At 38.6% G+C, this 20,752-nt stretch overlaps 1 long non-coding RNA gene across 13 annotated transcripts in view; it reads right to left on the bottom strand.

Annotated features, from left to right (window-relative positions):
- Positions 1–20,752, bottom strand: part of LOC116658215 — a 309,670-nt gene that overhangs the window by 273,358 nt on the left and 15,560 nt on the right. The window contains exon 4 of one of the 13 annotated variants that reach the window (XR_004313451.1): positions 1,995–2,065. The exons of the other annotated variants lie outside the window; for them this stretch is intronic. This is a non-coding gene — a long non-coding RNA (uncharacterized LOC116658215). The remainder of the gene's footprint in view (positions 1–1,994; positions 2,066–20,752) is intronic. 13 annotated transcript variants of the gene reach the window in all.

The raw sequence follows: 20,752 nt of genomic DNA on the forward strand, positions 1-20,752 counted from the left end.
CCCACTTCTAGATATTTGGGTTTCTAAAGGAAATAAAACCCATTATCTTGAAGGGATATCTGTAGTCTCATATTCACTGCAGCATTATTCACAACAGTCAAGGTATAGAAACAATTTAAAGGTCCAACAATAGGTGAATGTTTTTAAATGTCTTTATATAAACTGTTTTATTCATATTTTAATTCTTTTTTTCATATTTTAATTCTTAAATAGGCTTTTCATGTAAACTGACTGGATTACTGGTAATTCAGAAAAAAGCACAGTCAACAGCGAAGGACTTTTTATGCCATTTGTACGCTGGGGACAGATACATGCTACATCTTAGAGCTTGACTTCTTTTAGCCTATATTATATAAATTTAAATTGTTTCTTAGTTTACAAAAAAAGTATTTCATGGGCAAAGTAACACCAGTGTTAGAACACAAATCTTCTGCTTCCTAATCTGGGACCCTTCTCACTTTACCAAGTGGTTTTTATTGCAGTACAATGCTAACATGACACAAATCTGAGCATTTTATAACTTAGAAGATTGTGTCAGATGACCAAGGTTTGAAGCTAGAGAATATCCTTTGGATAGGTCCCTTATCCTCCCTGAGGCTCAGTTTCCTCATCTTACAAAGTATTTCACACTTCATATTTTCATTATTTTTTGTAAAATCAGATGGGTTAACACATTAGCCTAGTTTCTGAGAATACTATTACTAGTTATATGACATCCCCATAACATGACTAAGAGAGTAACAGTGACAGAAATAATTACTGGTATAATGATGTGGTCTGAAACAGCAGAACTTGTTCTATCTTCCGAAGTCTTCATTCTAAATGAATTTAAATATATCTGTTTTTCATATATCACAGAATTATATAAAACAGTGTTTATATTTTGCATTCTGAACTAATTCAAAGTAGAATGCTTAAGAATTTAACTCAAATGAACATTAGCATTGCCACTTTCATAGGGATGGTATAAAAAGTTATGATGTTACCAAAGACTCAGCTGGATTCCTGTCAGTGCTAATAATACTTGAACTTTATAAGTTATTAGCACAATTAAAAAATCCTTTCAACATTTCCTCACAAACCACACCTCCTCCCCCAAAATTCCTCTTGATCATTCCAAGACATGGCTTTAGTCTGCTGACTTCACCAACTCATCAGATTAAATAGGACAAACAAGGAGGAGTCTTGACCCCTCTCCCAGTCACATACCAAATCTATGAGAATGCAGAGCTTCCGTGCTCTCCAAAAAGAAGTAAGAAAATTTACTTAGGAGCAATAACTCCCAATCCCTAGATGTGAAACACTCCAGTGGATCTACAATTATTAGAGAAAATTAAGCTTTATTTCACTTAAGTTTTTCTAAGTCCTTCACTAAATGTTCTAAAGTAAACAGAATGTTTGACATATAATAAGGTTATACTGGGGAGACAGTAAGGAACATATTATACAAATATTGCTGAAGTCATCACTTTAAAAAAAATTAAAGATCAAGCCTTGAAACAATGTAGTTCTGAATTTCAGTAATTAACTGTGATGAAAGTATAAAAATCAGACCTCTCTGCAGTAAATTTTATATCTCCTTTAAAAATTCCCTATCTTATCCATTGTGACAGATCAGAAGAGATTTTTAATAGCGTATATAGCGCATTAAATGTAAGTTTCTCTGACTTCAAATAAAAATACTTTTTGATTCAAAATAATTCAACAAAAACCCTTCAAATGTGATTGATCATCAAATCCATCAAAGTCACAGTTCAAGACTGAAATTTTTTTTTAATCACTCTGTAGTAAAGCTCATCTAAAGGAACTAAAATTAAAAGAAGGGATGATTGAAGTTTTTCAGTTCTCTTTGGAGGATGTATAAATGTAGGTCAGTACATTCCAGTGGTCAAAAAGACGTTAATACCAGCTCTAGACTTATTCAATAAGGTGCCTGTGAGGTTATAATGATTTAGATAGCATGGCACTAATTCCCGGACATCCCCCAACCTTACCATTTTCCCAAACCTTGAGAAAGCTTTCTGATTCTCCTCATATATGCCACTTTTACAAAGGAGCAGAGCCTCTGAAAGAAAAACATTTTTGGCTCTGTTAATGCTAGTGTATTCTTCCAGCCCATTATTCAGGGTTCAGGACTGGACAGGCAATTACATGCAAATTTGTTGGGAGCTAGGAGGTTCATTTACTACATTCAACCCCATAGAGGAAGATCAATAGAAGTGCAAAACCTAATCCTAGATGAAAGCACCATGATCAGGTAATGGTTATAGAGTTAAGGCCCTCAGAAGAATGTTGGGAATCAAAAGGGCACGCTAGAGAAAAGCATTATGCATACTGCTTTTTTGAACCATATGGGAAAGACAACAAAGTGAACCAAAGAGTTGGAACACAAGAAGGTAGACATGCAGTTCAACACAAATTGTTAGGGTTTTTCAAAAGATATGAATGAGGATTGGACCAATTAAAAATGGCTGCCTCGAAAACCTTTTGTTGGCTATTTAAAGTGGTGTGCAAACCATTGCTCAAACTTAAACTATGCAAGTCATGCTTGCATTTAACTCTTAAGAAAAAGGAATTCTTTACTGCTAGTTTTCCCTCCCGTCTTTTCATTTTTGTGGGTTTTTTCCTGTTTTGCCCTACCCACATACCCTGTTGACATTTAGTAAAAAGCTATTGAATATTTTGTAATCAAAATTTAGAAGAATGTATATGCTAACAGAATTATTGATTTCATGGAAGAAAGATAATGAGAGCGAACAGGGTGGGAACTAATCCACGGTATAGAGGTTGGTGGTTGTTCTGATTGGCTGTTAAATAATTTGAATATCGCCACAGGGTATAAATGGGTATGCAGCTTGCATTATAAGGGGAAAGAAAAGTTCTTAAAGCATAATTAGTCCTTATCAAGGCAGACTATCAATGTCTTCAGAAAGTATTGAGGGGATACTTGACCTGGTGTGCAACCGACTTTCAGAGGATTCTTGGATAGTTTATAAAGTTCCCATGCATCTGCTAAAATTGCATGCAAATTTTTACGTGCATATACCCTTTTGCCATTTACTGGAAAACAAAAAGAACACTTTAAGAAGATTATTAAAGAGTCTTTGAAACAAAAAAAAAATCTAGAACCTTTAATAAATAAGAATACTGGCCAGCAATTTCTGTGTTAGTTTAGGTCTTCTAAGAAGCTGATGCCAAAACAGGATTAAGCATGCAAGGATTTTATTAGGGGATATGCCTAAGAGAGAAAACGGGGGGGAGATTCTGGGAAGATGGGGAGAGCTGTCAGACCAGCATATATGTCTGACCAACCCCAAGAGAAGAAGAGAAGGCAGGAAGCATCTGAGATTGCCCTGTGGCCAAGGGCAGTTGGGCAAGCCTGTAGGGGAGTTCTTAAACCAAAGGTCTTCAGAGGAGTTCCGTGTCTCTCAGGAATGAGCCTGCCTTTGTCTCTCTGTCACGCTCACTCTGGCAGAAGCCAGCGGGAAGGGTGGTCTCAGCAAAAACAGAAACGGATTTCACAGCCCAGCAACTGGAGCCATTAGTTGTGTCTTCAAGGCACATGTTCATGGCTGCCATTCTCTGAGTCACATTATTGGTCAAGTCTGCTCTCCAACCTGCTGATAATCTTGTTCGGGAAATAGACTGAATTCTATGCAGTTCAGAGCTAGTCACTTAATCATCCTGTTACATTGTCCAATTTGAAACTTACTTAGAGCTCTAATCCTTTAATGTACTCCAAACATACTGCCAGGTTTATGTTTTCATAGTTTAGACTGCTTTTATTCAAAACTAAAAATAAAAAATCTGTTTCTTTTTTCCACCTAATTGTCTTGGAATTAGTCATTCACAAACTCATGGTTCATTATGGGTAAGATACTATACTAGGTAAAATATGATTAAAATAATCTATTAACTGTACAATTCCAGATTAAGCTGTGTTTAAAGCTGAAGGAAGTAAGAGCATGACCAGTAGATAAAATTGCAAAAGGAAACTTCAGTAGCCACAATCTGGAAACAGGATTACTTTGGTGAGTCACAATGTCATTTCAGAAAAATACTGTTCTATTACCTTGACAACAAGACATACAACAGATAAAAAAAAAAAAAATGAAAAAAAAAAAAAAACAACCTCTTCTAGCTAGAAAGCTTCAGTTTAATGCTTTGTCTTAATTTTGAACATGTTTAACGTTTACATTAATGCTATTTAATGGAACCTATCAAAGACAGTTATTTCCATGAGAAAATAAAGTCCTTGCCTAATTCTCCACATTGAAACATAAAGGGGGTGGGAGAAGACCGCCAAGAACATAAATATAGTTGAAAACAGATAACAAACTAAAAATACTTTACAGTGTGCATTGCAAATCCTTAATTTATAATAAAGCTTTCACAAATCAATAAAATGAATCTAATCATTGAAAAACGGTAAAAAAAAAAAAAAACCACCGTAGAAATGTAGAGAAGAAATGCACATAGTTTATATATGAAAATATGAATGTCATTTATAATGAATGAAATAAAAATTAAGCAATAACCTGCTATTTTCACTTATATAATTGATAATGCATGAAAATAACAAAACTCACCATGGGCAAGGACACTGGAAAGGGGGTCTCAACTGGAAACAGTCTGCAATTTCTCTCAAAGCCAGTATAACACAATATACTAAAGGCTTTAAAAAAGCATGTATGCTTTTGACCATAACTCCAGTCTTAGAAATGTAGTCTAAGGAAATATTACAGATATGTACATAACACATAACAATAGTCAGTAACTATATTCATAAATCTAAAAATAAAGGCTTGAGATAAAAATCTTTATCTTTAAATAGATGATTAAATGGGATATCATGTAACCATTAAAATCATGTTTTAGAAAAGCTATTATTAACATATGAAAGTGTTCATAAGTTTCTAAGTGAAAATGGTTGGTTTCATTTATGTAACGTGTGAGTCTGTGTAAACACATGCACATATACCACTGATTTTGCAGGAGAGTTCCAAAGACAAGAACAATTTAATGGCAGCAGACTTCTCTTGATTTGGATTAAAAATTCTGCCACAATATCAATAAAAAACGGACTTCCAGATTGTAGACAATGCACCCGCGCTTATTTCACTGGAGTTTAAACACGTGGGCAGAAAAATTATTGAAACGTTTCAGTCATGAAATCAATCTCAAGACAAACGCCAGTCTAACTGTGTGAAACAGACTACGGAGGATGACCTGAAATAAACTTAGAAAAGAGGGACCAGTAAGACTTGGCAAAGTGCAGAGAGGGGGCCAGCCCTGCAGCCAACAGATCTCAAACTTCGGTTCTGCCACCTACTAAGTCTGGGCGCAGGATGAGCTGTTTCTCCACCTCTCTGGGCTTTACAGTTGGCTGACGGGTAAGATAAAAAAGGTACCACTCTCCTAGAGGACTCTTGAGAAGACTAGAGATGATGTCTGTAAATTTCTTCATTCTCCTCCTATCTGGTATAGAGCGAGCATTTCTAAAGCACAGGTGATTTTCTTCACCAATGTCCCTCCGCGTTTAAGAACAGGAGTCAGTTCTGCTGAATTCCTAATGAAGCCACAACACTCTAAGAATGACTCAGCCCCATCCAGCGAGACTTAAATGAGGATTCACAAGACAAACACTTAAATGACAATTCTGTCAAGAGGAAAGCCTCAAAATCCATTCGTGGCCCTATTGGAGCAACTTGGTTTAATTTATCATCATTTTCTGGAGTTTGACTGGGAACACTACATACTCTGTAAACTTCATCTCAACCTGTTTTCTTCTCATTGTTTAAGACAAAAAATCCTCCAATGGCCCATACTGCATGCATGGTAACAGTTAAGAGTAACTGCTATAATTTATGAAGCAACCAGTATGTACCAGGCCCTCAGCTAAATGCTCTAAAAGCGTAACTTTTATCTACAAAAGCCCCATAGAGTATATACTGTTCTCATTAAATACACGGGGAAATGGTGTCTAAGGGATTAAAACGCTTGCTCTGGTTACTTTAGTACTCATTGGTTCCTGAGGGGGGCATTCAAGTCTCTTCACAACTTTGTAATTAGGCCACAATTTTCTTCTGTGTCAAATTAAGAAGTAGCACTATCTGAGGAGGGGGAGGATAGTGGTGAATGATGATCACTTTGAGCTGCATTATTTATGGAAAACTTGATGAAGTTGGAGAAATCAAGTGGCTCCTTTGAGAGAGTAGATCTATGGAAGCCAAACGAGTAAAATACGCATCTTTTGCATTTGGAAGAAAAGGGTATTTCCAAGCAGCATCAGTGGCCCAGTTGAAGAAAGTCAAAGTGAGTGTGGAGAAGGCCAGCTCCAACCAACTGGAAAGTACTCAGTACATGGTGTTTGCAATTGTAGATAAAGTTCTAGAAGGGCTCAGAATGGGGACCCCAACTGTGCTACCTACTGTATAAGGAAAGTAAGAAAAACATACTTAAAATGTAGCTCTTCTTACCAACTCATAATGAGACTAACAAGAATGCAAATAATCATCATCTAAATGATACGTTGACAGACTCACATTGTTAACATACCAATAACAGAGTCAAGAGAAAAAAAAATTTAACTCCATACTGCTTCATCAATACAAATATGCACTTTTTTCATTTTTAATATTTTCAAAATAGAGGTTCATCTTAGAGTCAGCAGCACCTTAAAATCACTGTCAAACAGGGGCAGACTGTTAATTGTCTTGGTTTATTTATGTGCTAAGTTGATTTTTTTTTTCCCTGATGACTTAACTGGGGAACTGCAACTTCTTAGTTTTCAGTCCAGAAAACACATAAGGGTCGTTAGAGAAAGCACAGGAGCTATGGTTGTTGCCACCAGTCCTCCTGATGTACAGAGTCAAACATGATGTGGGAAAAGATGGGTATAAATGGCTCCGAGTGAAAAAATAATCCACAAGGGTCAAAATCTGAATTTGAAGGTACTTTTGGTATACGTTAATCAATATACATTACTTCTATTTCCCTTTTTTTATGAATGTGTAAGAATAATGTGTGATTAACACATCTGTATTGGTAAAATTCTAAAGAATTATTTCAAAAAGTATCAAATAAAAATTCTTAATAAGAACACATTGTGTCAGGGATTCATTAACAGTATTTCTTTTATGTCTTGGTACATAATATAATGATATATCTTGCAGTGAATGATGTTTTGGGATTGATGAAATAAAGTGCTAAGTGAAGAATACCTTTATAAATGCCTTCAAAACTCCTTCGTCGGTATCAAAAGAGAGGGAACACCTCTTAAGAACAGTGGTCCATCAGCTGATAAACAGAATAATGCAGAAGTTGTGCAGTATAATTATCCATCGTTACAGCAGCAGTGGGCTGGCCCTTTAGCCCCAGGAGGAGCAAACCTATAATGAATTTACACCGAAGTACCTAAGGTGAGTAAACAATTCTCCTGTAGCAAGCTACTTGCTGCTATGAAATAAATTAACTCATCCTGACACCATTTAATAAATCACTTCTTACAGAGCACTAAATTGTACCCTGATGTTCTGGGAAGTTAATTTGCCACACAGGAGAATTTTTCTCCTAGAGGGTATTTTATTCCTCTTCCCTCAGATCGATCACGCAGAGGCTAAGGAAGTCATCTAGATTACGGTGGCACTTTAAAGTTTTGCCATTTAAATGAAATACACGATGAGGTTCGTAACACAAATGAATTCAGCACTGTTAGGGGGCTTGGGAGATTTTCTTTCCATCAAACAACATCAGGGTTTGGTTTTGCTTTTTAGAGGAAAAAAATTTTTTTGGTAAGTTTTAGGGTTTGAGACATTTTTTTTCACTCTAGTATTCATAGGTTCTCTGTTCCAATGTTTTGTTACCTCTCTTCTTTCTGTTGCTAAGCAGACGGGACATGTTGCTACGGGACATGTTGCTACGTGACATTTTACACAACCACTTTTATGCAGTTGAAACGGTAACGACCAGAGGTCATGAAAAGATAATCACACACATTGAAAACCGGAGCACTGGCCTTTTTGTTCCTGGAAAACTACAGAGAATGTACTTCCCAAAATGTTTCTTAGAATAAAATAATAATAACAGCATTTTTATTAAATAAGTTTTTCTATATATCACCCCATTGGAGATTCACAAAAAAACAGCGAAATGCAAATGGACAGTATCAGCACCATCAGTATCAGATTTCAAGTGAGAAAAATGAGATTACGAAAGGGCAGGTCAGATGGTAAGCATGTGGCAAGGATGGGAAATGCCCTGTGAAACAGATGAAAGCTGACAGTTTTATGCTTGTAATAAAAGCTACTTTAAAGATATATTTTCATTTCCCTTAGCTCTACATGGTAACTCTGTGGCTTTCTTATATAATAATAGTAGTAGTAGTAGTAGTAGTAATAATAATAATAATAATAATATTGACAGCTATCAATTATCTGATACTGAGTTCTACTAGACACCCAAATAAATGCTGTCCCTATACCAGTCTACATAATCCTAAACATTGTGCAGAATCAAAGGCTTAAAGTCAACGACACACCAAAGTCCACCTCTGAGTACACAAGTGGAGCAGGAATAAAACTCACATGTATCTGACTTTTAAACCTGCACCTCTAACCATTACACTGTACTGTCCCAGCTGCTAGCTCTTCCAGACTATTCAGTAGAACATCCCTTTTCCATTTGTGTTACAGATTGCTTTTTCATAACCCCAGCTTTAATTAATGTTTTTCATTCTCAAGGAACACGCTGAACACAGTGAAACTTAGTTTGAAAAGCAGTAAAAGGTTTGCATTCGGAAGGCATGGTACACGAGCAGAAGGATCAAGAACTGAAAAGCAACTATCATACAATGACCATAATGGGGGTATATGTGTGTGTAATTAACTGCTCTGCAATACACAAAATAGAGAAAAGCCAGCGACCAAGTACATAGTGCACTAGACTGAGCACTGCAACAGGGGTTGGAAACTCGGTTTTCAGTCCAAGAAAATTGCCATTTAAAAGATAATTGCTTTTTAAAATACTGAATAGATGCAAAAGAACATTAATAAATATTTGTAGTACAAAGAATCAGCAAAATTCAGACCTATATATCCACCACCCAGTTAAAGCAGCAGAGCACTGCTGTCATCTCTGGTGCCCCTGCTTCTCTCGGCACAAGTAACTACTCTCTTGACTTTCGTGTCTATCATTCCTGTTTCTTCGTAGTGTTACCGCACAATTCGCATACCTCAACCACGTATTGCTCATGTGCACCTCTGCAACGTGGATTTTTCTGTATTCATCTAGAGTCTTATGTGACTTGCTTTCTTCACTCAACATTACATTTCTGATCACAAGTCATTGCTTGTAGTCGCAGTTCATCCCTTTAAACCATTCTGTGTATAGGAATACATTTGTCCTTGGTGTGATTGCATCACAATGTATTTACCTATGCTAATTTTCATGGGCATCTGCATTGCTTCCAGCTCTTTTTGCTAGTATAAAAATTGCCATTTTAAAGATTTTTCTATCTTCTTCCTGGTGCAAGAATTTCCCAATGATGTATACGTACAAGTAGATGTGCTGGCTTGTAGGGAATGCCTACCATCAACTTTCCTAGAAAACGCTCAGTGATGTTCCAAAGTGCTTGGAGAAACGTGCATTCCTCCTGCAGTCTGTAAATGTTAGGGTTCCTCCAGACTTATCAAAGTTTTCTTGTCGACCCCCTAACTTTTGGCTGTCTGCTGAGTGTGAAATGGTATTTCACTGTGGCTTTGATTTGCATTTTCCTTGAAAAGTAAGGAGAGTGAGCATCTTTTCATTTGTTTATAGACCATTCACGTTTCTTCTTCTGTGAAGTAACTGTTCAGGTCTTTTGTCCATTTCTGTACTGTGCTGCTTGTCTTCTTCATTCTGATTTGTACATATTCTCCTTTTTATCTCTTGAGGCATATTGGCAGTATACATTCTACAGTCCCTGATAATGCCAATATTTGAAGTCTTTGGGATTCTGCTGACCTTTGTTTCTGCTCTCATTCATAGTGCCAGATTTCCTTGTATGTTTTGTTCTGTATGTGAGCTTATCTTCCTTGGATATTCGTACATGGGAATTTTCTGGGACCTGGGTTGATTTTTCCAAAGATTTGCCTTTGCTTAGCCCAGATGCTTGGTCACCCTGTTAACTAAGATTTCCTTTAAGTTAAATTACTGCCTTGAGTTTGAGACTGTCAAGGTATATAATTCAGATATGAACTCTCAGGGTGAACTTCCTCTCTTTCTCCCAGTGAACACTAAGGCTTGAGATAAGAAACTTTTACTGCTATCAACACTACCCTCTTCCACACATACAATTCAGGACAGGGACCAAGTTTAATTCTAGTTCCTAAACGTGAGGGGGTTGTCTTTGGGGATCCCAGTTTTATTCCATGGGTCTCCTATTAAGTTCCCTTTCTCTCCCCTCTTCTGTGGGAATGGAAAAACCAGAGCTCAAGGTTATCTGGACTCAGCAAATACCTTCACTGTGAAAGCAGTTTCAGTTCTAGTTTACTTCTCTGGATTTCTGCTTTCACTTAGTTGTTAGCCACTGAGTAAGGTGCCAGAGTTAGCAAATAAAATACAGGATGCCCAACTAAATTTGAATTTTAGATAAACAGCAAATAATTTTTAGTACAAGTATATCCCATGTAGTATCTGGGATATACTCATACTGAAGAGGTATTCACTGTTTATCTGAAATTCAAACATAACGATATTTCCTGTATTTTTTCTGGCAACACTCCACCAACCAGATCATCATTTTCTTGCCAGTTAACTGATGCATCTAAAGACCATTTTAAGAAAACTACACTAAGCAGCATTGTTAGTTGTTTGCTGCAGGAAGGTCAGTCAGGGTATCAAGTCTGCCACACTGCTGGAAGCAGAAGCAGTTCTTGCCCTTCTCCTCCCCCGCTCCCACCTTTATGAAACTGGGAACATCACTTGTTTCTGTGGCCCTTAATCACCCACAAGATTTTTTCTGAACATCCTGGAATTTGTAAAGGACCTTAGAGATCAACTCCTATAATCACCTTATGTTAAGATAAAGAAAACCGAGACTCAAATAAAACAATACAGCCAGTATTAAGCCCACTTTAGTGGCAGGGTGGAAACTAGAAGTCCCATCTCCTCACTCCTCCAACTTTCTTCCCACTGTACTGTGTTGGCTATGAGGGTCAGGTAAGCTAAGTGGTATCAAGGCACTAAGCAGAACATAAAGTATTAAAAGCACATGATGTATTAGAATAAAAGTATTACAAAATGATTTTGATTGCAGAGTCTAGCAACAACAAAAATAAACCTGAGCAGCTTGAAGTATGAGATTTACTGTGGAATAATATTTAGGGAAGGGACCCCTTAGGAATACAGTAACATATTTACACATTTTTCCTTCCAGGAATCTTACATAGAACAATGAGAATTTTCTACGAATATTTAAAGAAAATAAATTAATGACATGAAAATAAAATATCTGGCTGGAAATATACTGCATTAAACAAGCATTTTGACCTAGAATATAACATATTCTCCATAGTGAGTAAGACCAATAAAAAAAAAACCCTTAATTAACAAAAGCCCTCTCTTCTTTTTTCCTTCCTCTTTTCTTACAAAGAAATGCTTTCAGAATGCTTGAGACTCTCACCACGCTACTTTCTTTGCTACAATCAGTGCATGATTGCCACTCAAATTGCTATACTGGTCCTTTTTCCTCCAGCTCTGCATAAAAAGAAGATGCAGATGAATGGATTTTCTGTGGGTTAATTTATTAGGAGTGCAAAGCAATTATCAGCAAGGTAAATCATGGAACATGTTACACGCTGGTTGCTGTATAATGTGGGTCCCTCAGCCACAAATGAAATTAAAGTGTTAGATTTTATTCCTTTTAATTTTATCTCCTAGTTCATCCTTGGCTTGACAAAGACTAGTCTGACTGTATGTCAATAGGTGATCAATAAGTAGAACTATGTAATAACTCTACAATTTTGTATTTTTGACGCTATGGGATACATGTTCATGATATGATAGCATAAATCTTCAAAATGAGGGTTGGGGAATTGAACCACAGGACTCAGTTCCCAGGGCATCAGGTTGTCAGTTTCTTGTGTGGCTGTAATTGGGTGAAATTATATTACTATCATGTGACCAGAGACTGATGTGAGATGAATTAAGCAGTGCTTGCAAATGCCTGTCACGTTAATAGTATCCAAATCTTCAATTTTTTATTTTAAAGGGCAGGTCCTAAGAAATTCATGTTTATTAGGCGTTCAAGACCCAAAAGAAATCCCTGACAACAAAAGCAAGCCTTCTCCCTACACAGATCAGTAAAAATGTGAACAACATGCAAGTGTTTCAACAAAGAGAGGGGGGTCTGATAACCCCGCTCTGCCACGTACCAGCTAAATCTGGTCAAGCTTCCGATGCCCGCTTTGCCTCAGTTTTCTGATTTACAAAGTAGGAATAACGACAACTTCCTGGTGGGACTATTAATAATGTATGAAAGACGTCTAGCTTGTGGTAAGGGCTCTAGAAAAAGAAACTGCCATGATGCCGCTGCTCAATCCTTGTTTACCAAGAACCACAAGCCAGCAGCGATATTAGAGACTGCACATCCAATGCAACTCATCAGGAGTCCCTAGTTATAAGCAATCAAACATAAAGAAAGTCATAAAACTGTACAGAAAAAGTAAGTGATCAGGATGGGCAGGGTTAGAAAGAAAAGACGGTAGTTACGTGAGCCTGTATTCTGAAATGACAGACATGGGTTCAAGGAAACATGGTGGCAAATGTGAGACCACAGGGGAATTTGGGGCTTTAAGAGGCTAAAGGTGAGCTTGGACAATGTAGAGAAATGAGGCAGGATAAAAGGGGCTATCCACAGTAGCTGAAGAAGAATCTTCAACAGTCACTAGGTTTGAAACATTCCAATTTGTCCTAATGGACAATTAGAAGCTCTTGAGGGAGGTGGCAATTTGACTATGACCTTGACACACATGCTGAATAATATTTTAGGTTACTGGGTCCTATTATGGGGAGAGGCTTAAAAAAGGAAAGGACTAACCAGAAAGCTGTTGTTATAACACAGATAAGAGGTGATGAACGTGGTAAGAACAGCAGATGACTGTGCATGATGTGAGCTCTGGAGTGAAGGAAAAAATCAACACCTTTTAATACTTCCTTTCCTGAACTAGCTGGAGCCTGAACAGCCAAGCCAATGCCCACCTTTTAGTGAAAGGCTCTGCCCTCACTGATCATGTAAATGCTCGGTACAGAGAGTTAAAATGAAACTTCTCACATTTTAACACCTCAGTGTGAATTCATTTGCTTGTTTTTCCTAGAGTAGATGTCCACAGGGGATTGTCCGAGCCCTAAGTGGGCAGCAATCACGATTAAAATCAGAGAAGGACTTGGAAGGAGAGCCTAGGTCTTGTGCTGAATCTCGGTCTTGTAAACCATTTTGCCTGGGGCTGCCTTGAGGATGACGATGAAGATGGCACCAACAACGTTCTGAATAACTGAACGTGAGAGTGGTTGATGATGTTAGTTACCTCGGGATTTAAAAACTCATGTTTTAAATGTCATATGGTGTAAATATATGCTGATGTCCAAACAATGCTTCCCCAAGCACACGGTTTTGCTTTGGGGGGAATTCAGCCCTTGTGCGCATCCCTGCTCCTTTGTGTGAACAAATTCTAGCCTCAACCCAGTTCTGCCTTGCACTTCTCTGATTCATGTCTTTTTAGCTTCATCTCCCTCCTTCACTTGAGATAACCCATTATTATTGTCTCAGTTTATCTACGAAACATGTGTTTTAACGTTCACGTAGAAATTGAAGTGGGCTGTCAACGCTACTATGGCCTGATACGTTCTAGAATAAACACATGCAAGACATTGCCTCAGTGTGGAAGGCAGCCTCTTTGCATCTGCAGCCATCCCTGCTAATGCTAAATTGTGTTCTTTGGATTAATTTAACACTTTTGTTATTTAAAATATGATGTGCTCATGCTTTGAGCCCCCATCTCCGGTGAAAGCTCTCCAGGCTTCTTTATTCACCTCTGCAACCCTCATCACACCCACACGTCTCTTCACTTAGGAAAAGACTCGAGTTTTCTGAGCTTAACCACAAACTCCTCATCACGGGCGGAATTGCTGGCTCTTTTTTGGAAGTGATCACTTTACAGCATATGACACTTCAAGCAATTATGTTTATAATCAATTAATAGGGGAGGGGGAATGAGGGACACTCAGAGCCACTCTTGAGTGCACAGTGAACATGACTGAGTTAGATTCCACAACTTGGAAGTTGGTATACACTTGAAAAAGATCCACACGTGTTGCTCTTGAGTCCCTATTCACCAACTTGTGTTATAAAATAAGATCCCATTTTCCAAACGAATTGTTTTGAACACCAGGCCCTCCCCTTCCTGCTCATAGCTGAATTCCATTCAGCACCTAGGATGAAGCTCTCTAAGTAATTTCTGGGGACCTCAAGGAACTCAGTCACCATTCATCCCTGACTCTGTCCTCTCCACCGCTTGCCTTTCGCCTGTCATCACACAGCTCCAGCACATCCTGCTCCTGTGGCGGCATGAACCACAGAATCACAACATCAACAGGTCCAGTTAATACCACCTCTGTGGTGTGGGCTGCAACCACCCTTATTTCTTCTCCTAACTCGCCTTACTTCATACCCGGTGCATTTTCACGCATCTGCTGTGGCATTCAAACATGAATCACTTCACATATCTGTTCCCTTCGTCTAGAATGCCCTTTCTGCTCTGTACGCACCTTGTTCACATAGACAGCCACTGAAATTGCAGCTAAATTGTTTATCTCCTCCATCACATTATCCCTGACTCCCAAAATCAACCACACACCCTATACCCTCCTTTCTCAGTCCCTACTGTGCACCTCTGATATAACATGTGTCACACTGGATTGTAACTGTTTCCTTTCACACTTTTCCCCTTAACTAAAGAGATCATGAGATCCTTGAGGGCAATGAACGAAGCACAGCTTTATAGGAATCTGTGATCGGTGAGGCGGACCCATTTAGGCATTTTCAGCTTACCAATAACCAAGGCTTTTGCTCATTAGTTTTTTGGTTTTTGTCTTTTAAAAAGGGGGTTTTCGTTGTTCTCAATTAGAATGAGCTTTATATCATGACTTAGAATTTGATATTGATTCAGTCCAAACCACATTCTGAGAAAATCTGCTTGAAGTTTTCTGTGGCTATTAAATTAGTGCACCTGGTAACAGCAGAGAGGAGAGGGCTACAGTATTTAAGGTCAGTTGCATGTTGGATAAGAGGTGGGTAAAATTAACTTACCTATTTAAATGTTACAGAAAATTTGAAAAACTAAGCTGTCCAAAAAATGAAAAAAGAGCAAAGAACCTGCACATTGCAACTCAGCATAATTTTGCTTAGAAAATAGCATTATTTCTCCTTGATTTGATTTTGTGTGGTTAAGTTTGGAGAAAATGTTATTTATTATATACACAGCTAGGCTTATGTAATTACCCGCAAATGTTCTAGCCTAGCACATACAGCCAGCAACACAGTTGCTTGTTGCATCCATTTGGAAAAGAGAGGAAAAAATTAGCCATGTAATAGTTAATTCAATTTATAAAATTAAATGTGTATTGAAAATAGGCCTGGTAAATATTATGCCATCTGCACATGCTCAAACAGTGAGCCTGGTTAATATTTTATAGTTTATCTGATAAAGTTAACAAAAGAATTTAGTCAGAGTGGAGACATACACTGAATATTTCATCACCTTCTTAATTGCAGAATACAGACAAGACATTTTTTTCCCTTTGGGAAAAATAAATGTTAAAAGTTATTACAGATTGAATCAGTTTGGCAATTAGGTTGAGATCCAACTGAAACCAAGCAGAAACTGATGGCTGCAAACATCACAATACCAAAGTATTTTCAGCCAACTCCATCAATTTACATGATGAAGCAGAAACGCTGATAGCAATGCTGTGTTACCCAGCTAGCAGAGGTTATATTAACACAGAAGAAAAATTGGCTTTGTGCCTTTTTTCCCCCAAGAGTTAATTCACAGCCATCAAGAGCTGTCATTCTTATGCACAGCCGACAATATGATATACCTAAGGCTTTTCATTCTGACTTCTGATTTAAAGGTCTTCAGCTTGTGCTGTGGACCTTAACCTTGAAGCCAAGTGCAAATTAGCTTTAAATCAATGAAGCTGATTAAAGCTTCATTGTGGTGGAGCCCTTAATAGGAGAAGGGAGGGGAAGGAGCCACTTGAAAACAGCAAAAGACTGGCCTCTCTTAACTTGGAACATATGTAATGCTTTTCAGCTCTCCTCTACCCTGACAGAACCATGAATGGTTTTAAGGCTATTTACCTGCTAAGAGAATGGAACCAAATTTTCCAATTCAGTGGAAGAGGCCAAGTGAGAATCAAAGGTACTTTTCACCAGTACAAGAATACAAAAGGTTATTTTTAAAAGAAGTAAAGAGGGGAACATCAAAACATCTCCCCAGTAGAAACCCAGAGAACCGAGTTTCTCGTGCGTGAAAAAAATTCTTATATTTTAAAAGTACTTTGAGTTTCTGCTTATTTTTGTTTGGTTTGGTATTTTAAGATGTACCGTTTCGCAAAAAGAGGTAGTTGCCAACTTCTGACCATCAAGGAAAAATCGTGTTTCCTTCCTCACAAATGAACAGATCTCCCCCAAAATATGGCTAAGAAGTTCTTTGCTTTGAAAGTGGCCAGAATAAACTCCAGCCAACAGGCAGGACCATTTGTTTATCCACACCCACCACCAGCACCACCCACCCAGCACCACAGAAACTCTGCCCAAGGGATTTACCAATTCTTCCCCATTTCTTCATGGCTATCAGGGTCTAGGCAAATTCAATTTTAACAAAAGATAACTCTTTTTTTAATTGAAGTATAGTTGACTTACAATGTTTCAGGTGTACAGCAAAGTGATTCAATTATATTATTTTTCAGATTCTTTTCCATTATAGGTTATTGCAGGGTAATAAGAAATTAGTCACTTTTGTCTAGCTGGCTAAAAACATGCTAAAGGTAGCATGTTTTCTCACCAAAGGTAGAGAAGTATCCATTTTAAAACCATGTACACTAAAAACAGAGAACACCCTTCCCCACTTCTGAAAGTTAAAGCTATGTCTTGTACGCATCTCTAGGTTCATATTTTATCCTGCATAAACTTCCAAGGTAAGACAGTAAGGAACTACAGAGAACTGAACAGGCCAATGAAAACAGGAAAAGAGCAGAGAATGGAGACGGAGGAGGCAGGGGATGCTAGGAAAGGAGACAGAAAGAAAGAGAAAGGGACAAGTGACTAAGGAAAAAAGATGACAGAGAATGAGCTGAGATCAAGTGTAATGTTTCCCCAAGATGAGGGTGAGTGGCATGCGATGGAGGATAGCCCTGCTCTGCACAAACTCAAGGTTACGTGGTTCTTTCCACCTACTGAGCTGTGGCTACATAACCTGAGGGGCAGAGAAAAGACAGGAGAAGGCTGAGGCCTCAGCATGACTAGATAGCCAGAACCCAGAGAGTGATAATCAGCAAGATTTCTAAAACCACAACTGCCCTCTGCCATCAACCAGATGTCGTGAGAGCAATCCAATTATCTGAGAGACGCTGACCTCTCTGGAAAGAGGTACCATTTAAATGCAATCTGTTATTACTGATGGTGCAGGGGGAGGATGACAACGACAAGGGAGATGACTGTTTCCACCCAGGATCTCCTGAGCTGGAACTACCTGCGTCAATGAAGCCCAAGCTGTTTTCAAGTCTCATTAATGCCTGCCTGTAATTAACCATTTAAAATAATCCCTAGAAAGCATTTTAGAGGGTGCTGATAAAATGCAAAGCAGTTTTAAATAATTCAGAGTACCTGTCATCTGACTGTGGGAAAAATCTCAGACACTTTTTACACCCTCACTTCATTGGCTAGCAAGCCATTCATTTGGATCCATCACATCTGTGTCTAGGACTAACCTTACAAGTAGACAGGGTGTCAAGGTGGCATAATTTAAGAAACTTCCCTGGCCCTGAAATACCTCCCTTGCCCAGATATAAAAATACTCAACAATCTGTCATTAAAGGTCTGTTCCTCTGGGTTTCTCAGCAACTAGATCTCTATTTTTATAATGCAAGTGCTTCTGGATTTCATCAAGAAATTCACCTATCAAAATGATAATAATAAAATAAAAATCCAGTTACTAATTCAACAAAATTTTATTGAGTACCTGAATGTGCTACACAATTTTCTAAGTGTGGGAACGGAATTGTGAATTAACTTAACAAAAAATTCTGAACTTAAGAGGATTTTAGATTCTAAAGGGACAGAAAAAATTCTAATGTCATTATTTAAAAAAAAAAAAGAAATTCAGCTATCTTTGTATTCTAAAAATAGCTGTGGCTCTGTTATCTGATGTTTTTGACCACTTTGAGGAGGGATTCCTGGCTTATACAGGATGATTAGGCATCTAAAAACCTGGGATGGCACCACAGTCAAAGGCATTTTGAAAAATAAAACACAAATAAAAGAGAGTAGCAGGCCCCTCAAACAAAAATCTTTCACTGCAAGACTTGGCTCACCCAGGGCTGTTTTAAAGATCTAGCAGTAAAATAGGTGAGTGGTTTGTCTCCTCCCACTTATTTCCGAATCTCAGTTTTCAGCCACAGAATTAGAGGAAGGAAGCAGTTCTGGAATTGCCAGCAGAGGGACTAGGAACCAGGACACACACCCTCCAACCAATCATTGGCACACATTGCGAAAATTCCTCCTTCATCACCAAATTGCTCTCCTACAGAGTCAGCGCCCTCGCACCTGTCAGAGGGCACAGCGAGGGTGAGCATCTTCCCAAGGACCTGCTGTACGTCCCTCCACGTGAAGGTGCCAGCAAACTCCCACAACTTTTTAATCCCTCTGTGCATCATGGAAAGCGAAGAGAAACTTATTTGAGCTTTGAAATCCTGGAGAGGAAATAGGCTAGCCTTCCACAGACCTAGACAGAGTCCAACGGTTGGTTACAAGGCCATTACTTCTTAGCTGCACAGGCTGAGATGGGTTGTTAGACAAGCTGAGTTTCTCACCTAAGACAGACCACCCAAACATCATCCCCAGGCGCCCTGCCACTGACAAAGATGACAAAGAGGAACCATGTTCTGCCCATTTTCCTTTGGTATCTTGGAAACCCCTGTGTCACCAAGTGGTTTCTGAGTGTGTGCACATCTGTAGGGGTGTGTGTGTGTGTGTGTGTGTGTGTGTGTGTGTGTGTGTGTGTGTGTGTGTGTGTGTGTGTTGCTATCTAACTATATGTAGATATATTCAGGGGTAGAGACAGGGATATGCCCAACAGGACCACTCAATGTATGACAAGGACTCATCTGCATCCCGCCAGCACTGCAAGCTGGCTGTGCGCTCCTGTGTAACAAACATGCCCTGTCACCCACACCAGTGGATACGCACTGTCCAGAGAAATTAGACTGAATCATGGTGTGAGAAGCATCATTTCAAGTATCTTTAAGCTCAGAATCAACAAAGTTTCTGTTAGCAGGTTTGGAAGATGCTCTTCTGTGTCTTCTCCTCATCTCCTTACACTATCTACATCCCTGTAACTCACCACTCTCCCTACCCCATATGTGACTCTGCATCTCCCACTGTCTGTTTTTAACTCAGTCTAGGACTTCTGTTTCCAGACATGTTTCAAATGTGGTTCAACTGACACTGAAATGCCCGTGAAACCTCCCGGCTCTTGCCTCCCTCTTCTGTGGTCCACATGTCATCCTACCTGTTTCCGCTGAGAAAGTTTCAAGTGCATCCATCAGCACTTAGCTTCTGACTTGGAAAATCTTGACGAAGCTAGGACAAACTCCAGACTGATGCTAGTGGCAGGTCACCTGCCTCCTCCCCACAGGAAGACATGTTTACGGATAACAAAGGCCACCATCCAAGGAGGCAGATTTTTGAGAGCAGCAGCAGGACCATGGGAAGTTGGTAACTTCGTGGTCGTATTCTACCAGATGGCAAGGAAGTGTGGATTGCTCTCAGCAGCCACCACCAGGTGGGAAGACATTTTACTCTTGACTCCCCAGTGACACTGAAGAATGTGAGTTCTTCTATCTAGTCTCTGAATAAGAGCTCCACAAACCCCCTCTGGAATGGTTTTTTTCAACAGTACAAATGTACCATCAGTCTGCTCATCAGACAACTTAAATTTAGTCTGTGCTCTTGTCTGTATGATTCTTCAGGAGCAGGTGGCCATTTTAAAACACAGGGTGATTGACAAAATCTCTTCCCAAGCAGCTTATGAAAAGGAAGAGAAACCAACTAAGATGACATTGCCTATATGAGTCAGCAATAGGGAAAACAAATTGATTTTCAAAGATAAAGCTTCTTCTAGAACAAATTCGGTATATAGCAGTTGGAATAACAGACTTTGGGTGCTCTTAAAATAATGTGAGTAACAGAGATGAAACATTGAAGCAGAAAGTCTTCCTTCACAGATGCTACTTAAGAATCTTGAACCCCAGAATTAAAATGTAAACATGTCAGTGCCTTTTTACATCCCTTCCGCCCCATCCCGTTCTTCAAAAAAAAAAAAAAAAAGGTGTTCCTATGATACAGGAAAAGATACTACATAACATCAAAATGTCTCAACTTACTCTATGTGACATATCAGTGTTTATCAGATAATTAGATATGGTAAAAGGT

Source organism: Camelus ferus, chromosome 20 (assembly GCF_009834535.1).
Source record: "Camelus ferus isolate YT-003-E chromosome 20, BCGSAC_Cfer_1.0, whole genome shotgun sequence".
In the NCBI taxonomy this organism is placed as follows: domain Eukaryota; kingdom Metazoa; phylum Chordata; class Mammalia; order Artiodactyla; family Camelidae; genus Camelus; species Camelus ferus.